This window comes from Boleophthalmus pectinirostris, unplaced genomic scaffold (assembly GCF_026225935.1).
Source record: "Boleophthalmus pectinirostris isolate CB_2022bp ecotype Guang Dong unplaced genomic scaffold, ASM2622593v1 HiC_scaffold_2, whole genome shotgun sequence".
Taxonomy (NCBI): domain Eukaryota; kingdom Metazoa; phylum Chordata; class Actinopteri; order Gobiiformes; family Gobiidae; genus Boleophthalmus; species Boleophthalmus pectinirostris.
This window is the reverse complement of record NW_026571152.1, coordinates 42,248,415-42,260,914: the sequence shown is the minus strand read 5'-3', so window position 1 is coordinate 42,260,914 and position 12,500 is coordinate 42,248,415. Positions and strand designations below refer to the sequence as shown.

Sequence of the window (12,500 nt, the reverse complement as noted above, 5' to 3'; positions counted from 1 at the left end):
GTTCATGAAATTTTTTTTTAACTGATGAGTTCATGTGAAACTTCTCAAATGGACAGAGGTCAGTACAGGTCAGACACTGTTTTAAAGTTCTGTATTATGTAAAAATGACTCTTGTGAATTTTAATCTATGTTCTAATGTTGTTTCCTCCTCAAAAACAAAGCTGGAGTTGTGTTTTGTTTCATTCACGTTTGAGTAACTCTTTATTATTAGTCGGCCTACATCTCCAAGATCAGCAATTCCAGGTCTGAAATCATCCAAATGATTCTAGTGAAGATGTATGAAGTTTAAAAACACAATGGAGCACTTCCTGTATCACCACATGACATCACTGAGTTCTTCTTTCCGTTTGAGAGAGGAACTCAGTCTAAATATACAGTTTTTTGTGTTAAACGTGTGAATGAAACACAACAGAGAAAAAGCGTAATATTGGCTCAAATAAACAAATACACAAACAAAATCCATAAACTTATTACAAAACTAATTTATACACAAGTTTACTACTACTTTTACACTTTTACTGATTACCACCTATCTGCAGGTTTTGCTGTTTTCCTCAAAATATCCAGTCTGATTCATCAGCCTGTTTCACTTGGTGGAAACCGTGTGACCTCGCAGCATTAGGACTCGTTCGCTCGACAGTAGGCAGGTACTTTTTTTATTTAACCAATCGCTGCTGTTTGGTTGTGACGTCTGTAATGCGCCAAATCTCACAGGAAGAAGGACAATAACTAGTTACGTTACGAGACGTGCCGAGGCTTCGAAGAGTGTATCGAGTAATGAAGGGGGTGTTTCTGCGAAACACGTGAAGGAGTCAAACACGATGACGTCCGAAGCCTTGCTGCCGGCTCTACCACGTGATGATTTTGCCGTGAGCGATATAAACCCTCAGGCTCCATCCAAAATGTGGGTGTCTGAAGGAGAGCTGCGGTCAGGTGAGAGTTGGGAGAGTTTGGATAGAGTTTATAGTCTCTCCAAGACCGGAGAGGTTGTGTCAAAAAAAAAAAAAAAAGAAATTGTTTAAAACCAAAAACTGTTGAGACGCTCTTGTTTCTGAATAAAAATGAATAAAATTTCCCCTGTCCTGTACATCAATGTCCAAGTAACACAAACGTAACCTGTGCCCTTTTCCTACTTCCACAAGCATTTTCACTGTCCTCTGCCTGATTACTGTATTTTCTGCACTATTAGTGGCTCTGGATTATAAGATGCACTGTCATTAAATGGTCTATTTTTGAACTTTTTTCACAAATAAACCGCGTGGGACTTTAAAGGAAACCCAACAGTGTGATGGGTGAGTGGTTTTGTTTGTTTGTTCGTTCACGGTGACTCTGGGCTTTGTTCAGTTGTGGCGTGTAGGGAGGGTGTGTGTCTGGGACCAACGGATTGTCGACGTGTTCGCAGTGACTCAGTTGTTCAGTTGTGTCTAGAAGTGGCACATTGCACTAATTTTTTCGGGTTCGTTCCACCGTTCACTGTGCGGTCGCTGTCTGCTCCGTGTGTGTTTGTGTGTTCTGCGTGTGGTGCGGCTTTGTAGTTTACTGAAGTCGTGCTGGGACACCTGAGTGGATTCATGTATAGGGCGCTCTGGATTGCGGCGTGCGGCCGTTTTTTGATGGGGTTGGAGGCTTAAGAGCACATCTAATAGCCCGGAAAATACGGTACACCTCTGCCATTTTCAGAAAAACAGCTTCACCTGCCATATTATGATATTATTATTTTGCGAAAATTTATTCACACAGAATACATGAAAAATGGATTATACACATATGTGATCATATATGTAGAGAAATTATTTGGTCATAAATTTTTTGTAACTCATAGTCATTCCCAACAGACATAACAGACAAAATTTCAATGCCTCAGCTGCGATACAGCTGTTTGTGATTACACACTTGGCCAGTAGGTGGTGTCATGCGCACATGAAGCTTTGAGAAATGAACCTTTCTCAATCTCAATGCCTCATGAGGCTTCATCTCACCATCACGAGCAATAACGTCTTTCCCCATAAAATTCACCAAACATTCTCTTTGTTCTGGCTTTAAATCCTAAAAAATACAGAATGTCTGTCTCTTCTCTGATTGGCTGGTGCCCAGACTCACACTTCTGGGGTTCTTGTAAACCATCTAGTGTATTCTGATTCCTGATCTAGTCACTGGACAAAGACCAGGCGGCACCAGCCTGGCTACAAAATATCAGGAATCAAATAAAAATACAGTATATTTGTGCTAATTTTATTTTTCCAATTTATCGTCAAAGCTGTTATTTTATTGCTAAAAATACCTTGAAGAACAGAGGCCCACATTTGTGCTGTGTGTGAGTCGCCTCTGCGCTGATCTGATCTGTAACTTGGCCTGTTGGCATCTCCTGCTCGTCCCCATAAATATAGACAAGTTTAATGCCATATTGTCAAACATTTCAGGCAAAACCGTGACATCTCCATGGAAACAAGCAGGTGACGGACCCTCAGAAAAGTTACTCAGACTCAAAAAGATCGACTTTGACAATAAACACATCCCCCTGGGAAATCAAACATGGAGGTTTGATGCTCACGTTTTCTGAGGATCCTTCCCAGTACGGATTGTGCAATGACCGGAAGTCCGAAATTCTTGATGCGTGTAAACATGCATCAAGAATCTGGTGCCGGACTCTGGCCCGACCTGGTGCAGGACTGCAGGACTATATCGATACAGCAGTCCACGATATCGATACTGTATCATCACATTAAATTATATATCAGTATTTTAATATTTTTGCACACTTAGTTCTAATGTAGTTTCCTCATCACAAACAGACCTGGAGTTTAACACACAAACCTGCACATTTAGGCTGAGTTCTTCTTGCAAAGAGAAAAAGAAAACACTCTGTTCCACCTTGTGATGTCATGTGGTAACACAGGCAAGTGCTCCGTTGTATTTTTAAACTCCACACATCTTCACTAGAATCATTTGGATCATTTCAGCTTTTCTGGAAATGCCAAACTCTACTGAAGTAAAAAGAAAAGGAGCTGTTCACGTGAAAACTACCACTTCATGACATCACAAGGTGGAGCAGAGCATCTTGAGGTTTAGAGATGGAGACAGACTGATTAAAGTTTTACTCAAACATGTGAATGAAAAACACAACTCCAGGTTTGTTTGTGATGAGGAACATGGATTAATCGTGACAAGAGTCAGTTTTGTGTGATTTAGGAGCTTTAAATTAAATGAACACGACAAATTGTTTTTTCCACTTTCCGTTGAATTGTTCATGAGCCGTCGCTCACGCAGACACAGAGCCGACGCGTTATGTAACACACACACACCAGATCTTTTCTACAGAGGGCACAGAGGACACTGGACTCAAAGGTCAAAGGGCAGATATCAGGTAGCACAGGTCCAGATGCATCGCTCCCACACACTGTAAAAAGAACACGACTCTGCTCCAGTCAAATGAAGCTCACTGAGGCTGGTGGATATGGGAGCGAATTTGGAGCTGAGTTCTATATTATGATTAAAGATGGATAAAATAATGAAATAAAAACCCCAGGATCATGTAGAGCGGGTTAATATGAACGTTTTAAAGGTTGTATGGAGGATTTTTTTGTTTTGTTTCAAATTGTCAGTGATAGATTATAGATGCAGTCGCCTTGTAATTATGATGACCAAAAAAAAGAGAATAAAAATTCATCAACTCTGGACGTGGTGGGGCTAAACATTTGCCAATAGATAACGACACTGCCTCGTTATCTGTGAGCTGACAGGCTGTCAATCAAACTCCCTACGTTTCTAGTGTAACTGACTTGCCTGCGCCGCCGGTACGTGGTTTACGTACGACTGTCACGCAGTCCACAGACGCAAGACGCACAGACGCTGTTTACTCCACCAACGCAACAGTTCTTAGCGGCTTTTTTTGACCTATATCTTCCTCGCAGTTCACACAAAGTTTGTTGCAATGGCGACAAGAATCCAGGAGCAGTTCGCCGCAAAAGAAAGTCCGTTTTTGAGGCCGCTGAAAGAAGAAGACAAGGGGAAAAGCAGCGAAGCCAAACTAAGGTGATTCTTGAAGATTCATTCCAGCGATGGCGCGACTGAAGCAGACGCAGGGTCTAAAGACTGACGCACTGGTCGCCAAATTACTCCTGGACAGGAAACTTCTGCTTATTATGAAAACGTACTTTATTTCCAAGAGTTAGTCAAACGTTTTTCAGGACACGAAAGCGATATCCTATGTCTGAAAACGTAATTTTCAAGGCAAAGAAAGAAAGAGTCCGCTTGCTGCTGCGTGTTGTAGTAGTAGCTAGTTCATTCGGAATCTCCGCGCCCTTCTCTGCCCGTTCCGCTCTTCTCCCTGCTCCTCACGGAATCTCCACGCACCGCTCCCCTCTCCTCTCCTCTCTCCTCTCTCCTCTCTCTTCTCCCTGTTCCTCACTTCTCGTCAGCGCACGAAATGTCCGCGCACCCGCTCCCCCCGCTCCTCACTTCTCCGTCTTGCCTAACCAACACTGTAGTTAGTTGTTTACAAGTCATGTGCAGCGCACCGGCTGTAAAACAAACCTGTTTCTGGCGTAAGGAGGAGGAGGGAGGAGGCGTTTCTACGTAGGAGCTGTGGGGGAGGGGAGGTGGTTTCACGCATGCGCAACATTTGAAAAAGGACAAACAGTCGCTTGATTTCTCGTTCCTTGGAAAATCCTCTATACAACCTTTAAGACCAAGAGAGAGGGACGACAGGTTCCCATACTGTACACGCTGCTCATGACTGCTGCTTATGACTCTGTCGCTCACTATCCATCCAATCATACAGTGAAGTTTGCTGATGACGCAGCGATGAGTCCAACTACAGAAGGGAGGTCTGTTTTGCACCAGGCCTCCAGCTGACAATCTGTGCATCAATGTGAAGAAAACACAGATGATTGTGGATTTTCGCAGGGAACCCAGTGCCCCTTCTCCTCTGTCAGTGCAGATGCAGTGGAGATTGTCCTGCTTTAATTACCTTCAAAAATGACCACGGTGGAGCCGCACGTGACCAACATGACCCAACCCAGAGTCCTGCACGGGTCCATTTTTAGAGACCCCGCACCCTTCTGGACCTGTTTACATTCCACCCATGACCGCCCATGACCGTGATAACCCAGGACTAACCCAGGACTAACCCAGGACTAACCCAGGACTAACCAGGACTAACCAGGACTAACCCCAGGACTAACCCAGGACTAACCCCAGGACTAACCCAGGACTAACCCCTAGGACTAACCCAGGACTAACCCAGGACTAACCCAGGACTAACCCAGGACTAACTCAGGACTAATCCCAGGACTAACCCAGGACTAACCCCAGGACTAACCCAGGACTAACCCAGGACTACTAACCCAGGACTAACCAGGACTAACCCCAGGACTAACCCAGGACTAACCCAGGACTCCAGGACTAACCAGGACTAACCCAGGACTAACCCAGGACTAACCCAGGACTAACCCAGGACTAACCCAGGACTAACCAGGACTAACCCAGGACTAACCCCAGGACTAACCCAGGACTAACCCAGGACTAACCCAGGACTAACCAGGACTAACCCAGGACTAACCCAGGACTAACCCAGGCAGGACTAACCCCAGGACTAACCAGGACTAACCCCAGGACTAACCCAGGACTAACCAGGACTAACCCAGGACTAACCCAGGACTAACCCAGGACTAACCCAGGACTAACCCAGGACTAACCCCAGGACTAACCCCAGGACTAACCCAGGACTAACCCAGGACTAACCCAGGACTAACCCAGGACTAACCCAGGACTAACCCAGGACTAACCCAGGACTAACCCCAGGACTAACCCAGGACTAACCCCAGGACTAACCCAGGACTAACCCAGGACTAACCCAGGACTAACTCAGGACTAACCCCAGGACTACTAACCCAGGACTAGGACTAACCCAGGACTAACCCAGGACTCAGGACTAACCCAGGACTAGGACTAACCCAGGACTAACCCAGGACTAACCCAGGACTAGGACTAACCCAGGACTAACCCAGGACTAACCCAGGACTAACCCAGGACTAACTAACCCAGGGACTAACCCAGGACTAACCCCAGGACTAACCCAGGACTAACCCAGGACTAACCCAGGACTAACCCAGGGACTAACCCCAGGACTCAGGACTAACCCAGGACTAACCAGGACTAACCCAGGACTAACCCAGGACTAACCCAGGACTAACCCAGGACTAACCCAGGACTCAGGACTAACCCAGGACTAACCCAGGACTAACCCAGGACTAACCCCAGGACTAACCCAGGACTAACCCAGGACTAACCCCAGGACTAACCCAGGACTAACCCAGGACTAACCCAGGACTAACCCAGGACTAACCCAGGACTAACCCAGGACTAACCCAGGACTAACCCAGGACTAACCCAGGACTAACCCAGGACTAACCCCAGGACTAACCCAGGACTAACCCAGGACTAACCCAGGACTAACCCAGGACTAACCCAGGACTAACCCAGGACTTAACTAACCCAGGACTAACCCAGGACTAACCCAGGACTAACCCCAGGACTAACCCAGGACTAACCCCAGGACTAACCTAGGACTAACCCAGGACTAACCCCAGGACTAACCCAGGACTAACCCCAGGACTAACCCAGGACTAACCCCAGGACTAACCAGGACTAACCAGGACTAACCCCAGGACTAACCCAGGACTAACCCCAGGACTAACCCAGGACTAACCCAGGACTAACCCAGGACTAACCCCAGGACTAACCCAGGACTAACCCAGGACTAACCCAGGACTAACCCAGGACTAACCCAGGACTAACCCAGGACTAACCCCAGGACTAACTAACCCAGGACTAACCCAACTAACCCAGGACTAACCCAGGACTAACCCAGGACTAACCCCCCCAGGACTAACCCAGGACTAACCCAGGACTAACCCAGGACTAACCCAGGACTAACCCAGGACTAACCCAGGACTAACCCCAGGACTAACCCAGGACTAACCCCAGGACTAACCCAGGACTAACCCAGGACTAACCCCAGGACTAACCCAGGACTAACCCAGGACTAACCCAGGACTAACCCAGGACTAACCCAGGACTAACCCAGGACTAACCCAGGACTAACCCAGGACTAACCCAGGACTAACCCAGGACTAACCCAGGACTAACCCAGGACTAACCCAGGACTAACCCAGGACTAACCCAGGACTAACCCAGGACTAACCCAGGACTAACCAGGACTAACCCAGGACTAACCCAGGACTAACCCAGGACTAACCCAGGACTAACCCAGGACTAACCCAGGACTAACCCAGGACTAACCCCAGGACTAACCCAGGACTAACCCAGGACTAACCCAGGACTAACCCAGGACTAACCCAGGACTAACCCAGGACTAACCCCAGGACTAACCCAGGACTAACTCTGTGCTCTGTGGACACCTGCTCCGCGTGCTCAGGGTTCTCTCTTTTAAGTTCGTGGGTACCCGACCCGGTGCGGGACTCTGACCCGACCGGTGCGGACTCTGACTGACCGACCTGGTGCAGGACTCTGACCTGACCTGGTGCAGGACTCTGACCCGACCCGGTGCAGGACTCTGACCGACCCGGTGCAGGACTCTGACCTGACCGGTGCAGGACTCTGACCTGACCCGGTGCAGGACTCTGACCCGACCGGTGCAGGACTCTGACCCGACCCGGTGCAGGACTCTGACCCGACCCGGTGCAGGACTCTGACCCGACCAGGACTGACCCGACCCGGCGCAGGACTCTGACCCGACCGGGCAGGACTCTGACCTGACCCGGTGCAGGACTCTGACCTGACCTGACCCACCGACACTCTACACACACTATATCCACACGACAACCAAGACACATGTGCATCTGCAACAAACGCATCATCAGAGAGTTTATTGAGCCACTGGAAATATTCTAACTCCGGGGCTGTGGTTTCATCTCACACCACGACAGTCCTGACCTGGGAGTCCAGATCATGAACTCACCTGGTCTAAAAACACCAGTTGCAAAGTAAAGAAGGCACGAATGCCTCGACTTTCATAGGCATCTCAAAAAAGCAGGTCTGGGTCCTGGTTCAGTCCTGGTTTAGACCTGGTTTAGACCTGGTGTAGTCCTGTTTTTAGTCCTGGTTCAGTCCTAGTTTAGACCTGGTCCAGTCCTGGTTCAGTCCTGGTTTAGACCTGGTCCAGTCCTGGTTCAGTCCTGTTTCTGTCCTGGTTCAGTCCTGGTTTAGACCTGGTTCAGTCCTGGTTCAGTCCTGTTTTAGTCCTGGTTCAGTCCTGGTTCAGTCCTGTTTCAGTTCTGGTTTAGACCTGGTTTAGTCCTGGTCCAGTCCTGGTTCAGTCCTGTTTCTGTCCTGGTTCAGTCCTGTTTAGACCTCAGTCCTAGTTTAGACCTGGTTCAGTCCTGGTTTAGTCCTGGTTCAGTCCTGGTTCAGTCCTGGTTCAGTTCTGGTTTAGACCTGGTTTAGACCTGGTGTAGTCCTGTTTTAGTCCTGGTTCAGTCCTAGTTTAGACCTGGTTCAGTCCTGTTTTAGTCCTGGTTTAGTCCTGGTTCAGTCCTGGTTTAGTCCTGGTTCAGTCCTGGTTTCAGTCCTGGTTCAGTCCTGGTTTAGTCCTGGTTTAGACCATAATCCGTTTTTTTCCATTATTCGTATAAACACAAAATTGAAAACTGAAAAAACAAATCGTTATAATTTTTTTCATTTTGGTTTTGGAGACAAATAATGGAAGAAAATAGTTTTTTTTTTTCTTATTATTTTTGGTTTTATTTTGAAAAACAAAGGCATTTTAAACTGAAATTCCCTCAAAGCAAATCGCGAAACATAAACGTGATAAAAAAAAAAAAATGTCCCAGATATTAAAACTGAATTTATCTCTTCAAATCAGATCTCGTGCGACTCGTGTTTGTGAAGAATCAAATTTTGAGTTATCTGCAGGATCTGTGTGTGCACCCAGAGTCACACGGCACTTTTAATTAAGATCACACAACGGTCAACGAAACGACAGCGACAGAAAACACAGACCACACCTCAAACTCACATTAAAACTGAAATAAAACATGATTTAACCGGGACAGAGGCAGTTTTCAGACTGTGTGCACTATTTTTGACCAACCTGATCCAAACCAGGACTAAACCAGGACTAAACCAGGTCGAAACTAGGATTAAAATAGGACAATATCAGGACTAAACTAGGACTAGGCTAAGACTACATCAGGTCTACATCAGGTCTAAACCAGGACTAAACTAAGACAACACCAGGTCTACACCAGGTCTAAATCAGGACTAAACCAGGACTAAACTACATCAGGTCTAAACCAGGACTATATCAGTAACCGAATTATAACAAAAAACAGGACTAAACCAGATCTGAACCTGGACTAAACTAAGTCTAAACCAGGACTACATCAGGTCTAAACCAGGACTAAACTAAGACTAAACTAGGACTACATCAGATCTAAACCAGGACTACATCAGAGGTCTAAACCAAGACTAAACCAGGACTAAACCAGGTTTAAACTAGGACTAAACCAGGTCTGAACCAGGACTAAACCAGGACTGAACCAGGTCTAAACCAGGACTGAACCAGGTCTAAACCAGGACTGATCTAAGACTAAACCAGGACTACATCAGGTCTTAAGTTGTGCAAAGTCAAAGTTTTAAAAATAGTCGTACTAATTTAATTATGTCAAGTTGCTGTAACATGTTTTTCTTTTTGAGTAATTTTAACTTGAAGTGGAAGGATCATGTTCTGTGTAGTTCAACCTGTTTTACTGTATTGTACTTTAAATTGACTGTATATTACTGTATATACTACTGTAGTACATTTGAGTATCACAGTACTTCAGTTTCATCCAAAGTAACAAACAGAAGCGGGAGAAACATGTTCCAGTTTGTTCCTGTAAAATTTATCAACTGTAAAGAGAAAAGTATTTTCTAAAAACATATATTTTTTTTGTCTTCTCAAGTCACAGGCCTCAAGTCCGAGTCAAGTCCCGAGTCACTGACCTTCAAGTCTGAGTCGAGTCCCCAAGTCTTAGTCCATTTGATCAAGTCAAGTCCCAAGTGCTAAAAATAATGACTAAAGTCTGACTCAAGTCCAAGTCACGACTCGCACGTCCCACCTCTGCTGTAACATATACACAGAGACACATTATACGTATATTAGATTATCCACACCCTAGGAGGGGGATTTAAACCCAGGGTCCCACGTGAAAGTCAAGTGAAACATTTACTCGTCTAATCAATATACCATATTTTCTGGACTATAAAAGCACACCGGACTATAAGTCGCACTTTTTGGGGAAATTGTATTTTATAAAATGAGAAACCAGGAACCGACATTTCATCTTGAAAGTCAAGTTATAATAATAACAACAGAACAGAGAACAACAGACTGAATAGGCGTCAAAACGTTAATGTCACATATGAACAGTTCTTCAGTTAAACTATAACATAAACAACAGAACAGAACAAGTTTAACAAACTCTCCATCTCACTCCAAATCACTAAATCCATTCAATTCTTCATCCTCGGTGTCACTTCTGAACAACTCGACCTCGACCTCCGGAGGGAAACAGAGTCAGAATCAGCACCAGTTCCAGTTAGAATTATTTGGGTCTTTCTGAATCCACAGGATGGAATAATTCTGAACATGGAGGTTTGATGTTCATTTTTTCAGAGGATCCTTCCCAGTGTGAATTGCACGATGACCTGAAGTCCAACATTCTTGATGCGTGTATTAGGGATGTAACAATATCCAAATCTCACTTTACAATATTTATTACGATATTTTGTGGAGGTGAATATTTGACTTTTTCCTCTTAACCCTATAAAGTCATTTGTTTCATATTTGATACACGACACTCTGAGACTTCTGCCCAACCACATCATCAATATTTTTCTTGAAAAACCTGTTGTATATAATAAAATATTTGTCTGCTGCCCCCTGGTGGACTGTCCACGGTTTTCAGTAAATAACAAACTCAGAAGAGACATTTTTAAAACCGCCGCATCGGTGGGTGTGACTTTCTCTGTTTTTGAACAAACAACTTTGTAAATTTTGAAAAGGTTAGTGAAAAAATAAATATTGTTAGTGATTCTCCCATATGAACATTTATTTTGTTAGATTAATCTATGAAATCTTCATATTTTTATTGTCATTTTGTAGAAAAATCGTGTTAAAATTGTTTGTATCAAATGTGATACAGCAGGTCTTTGTGATTCTGTTCCTCCTCCTCCTTCCTCCTCCTCCTCATCATCATCATCATCATCATCATCATCATCATCATCACCTTTATTCCGGACTCATGGTCCATTTTAAAAACAGACAAGGACAGTGACACAAAACAATAAATATTTATGTTTTTAAAAGACGACCACATACTGGACTGATCTTATCTCACTGAATCTCAGATTTGTGAGTCACATTATTATTTCATTGTCTGATTTGTTCAGTCTGCAGATAAAACTGTACAGTAGAATTCTTAGTGCAGCTTGTAGAGTTTTCACTTGTGCAGTAACAAACATTTCAAACATGGCTCCTCAAAAACTCCGTAAAGCGTCACTGTAAACACCTGCAGTCTTTACAAACTGACTTTTTTATAATGAGTCCAGAGGTGAGCTGTACGTCAGTGAGCAAAAAGATTTAAACAATAACAACTTTACATCATTTGTACAAGAACCAAACTTACGCACAAGAGGATTTACCTGAGCACAGAGCATCATCATCATCATCATCATCATCATCATCATCATCATCATCATCATCATCAATAATGAAATTTATGATGCAATCTGCAGAATTCATGCAATTCAATGCAAATTTAACACCACACATTTTGAAGTATTTCATAACTAAGATGTCACCTTATTATTATTATTGCACAATGGATGGTGGAGTTTTGATCTTTACTTGACTTGTGTATAAATAAAAGGTGCAGTGGTTTATTTGGTGTAACTGTTCTGTCTCTTCAACTTTCACACACAAAATCAATCATAATCTATATTTGACTGATTCAGAGGATATAAGTCAGGCAGGTCCAAACTACGACCCGTGGGCCAAATGTGGCCCTCGGACAAATTTTTCTTGACCCTCAGACTTCCAGGTGACTTGGCACAAATGAACTTACATCAATTAAAAATTAACTATTTACTGCAAGTTTTTTGAAATTCTACCTTGATAAAGCGAATATTGAATATTTAGTGTTTGGTTTTAAGGATCTTAGCTTAAGTAGAGGACTTATGGCTCATTCTGTTAAACTGTTAAACATGCACATATTTCAATTATTCACGGTACTGAGCACCAGTCTACGGCTCTAGATGCTTCATCTGTGTTTAGAAATGTGGCCCTCGATGAAAAAGTTTGGACACCCCTGGTATAAAGGATTCACTCATTTTATTTTTCACATTTTTTATAATCATTTCACACACGTGTACGGTGGGAAATGTAAACTACATCTGAGCTTGAACAAAGATCGTATCTGTTTTCTCTCCTCCACACG

The 12,500-nt window shown here is 44.2% G+C and overlaps 1 protein-coding gene across 1 annotated transcript in view; it reads right to left on the bottom strand.

The window, feature by feature from the left end:
- The window catches only part of slc17a8 (solute carrier family 17 member 8), a 51,983-nt gene that overhangs the window by 29,731 nt on the left and 9,752 nt on the right, over nucleotides 1–12,500 (bottom strand). The window lies entirely within an intron of this gene.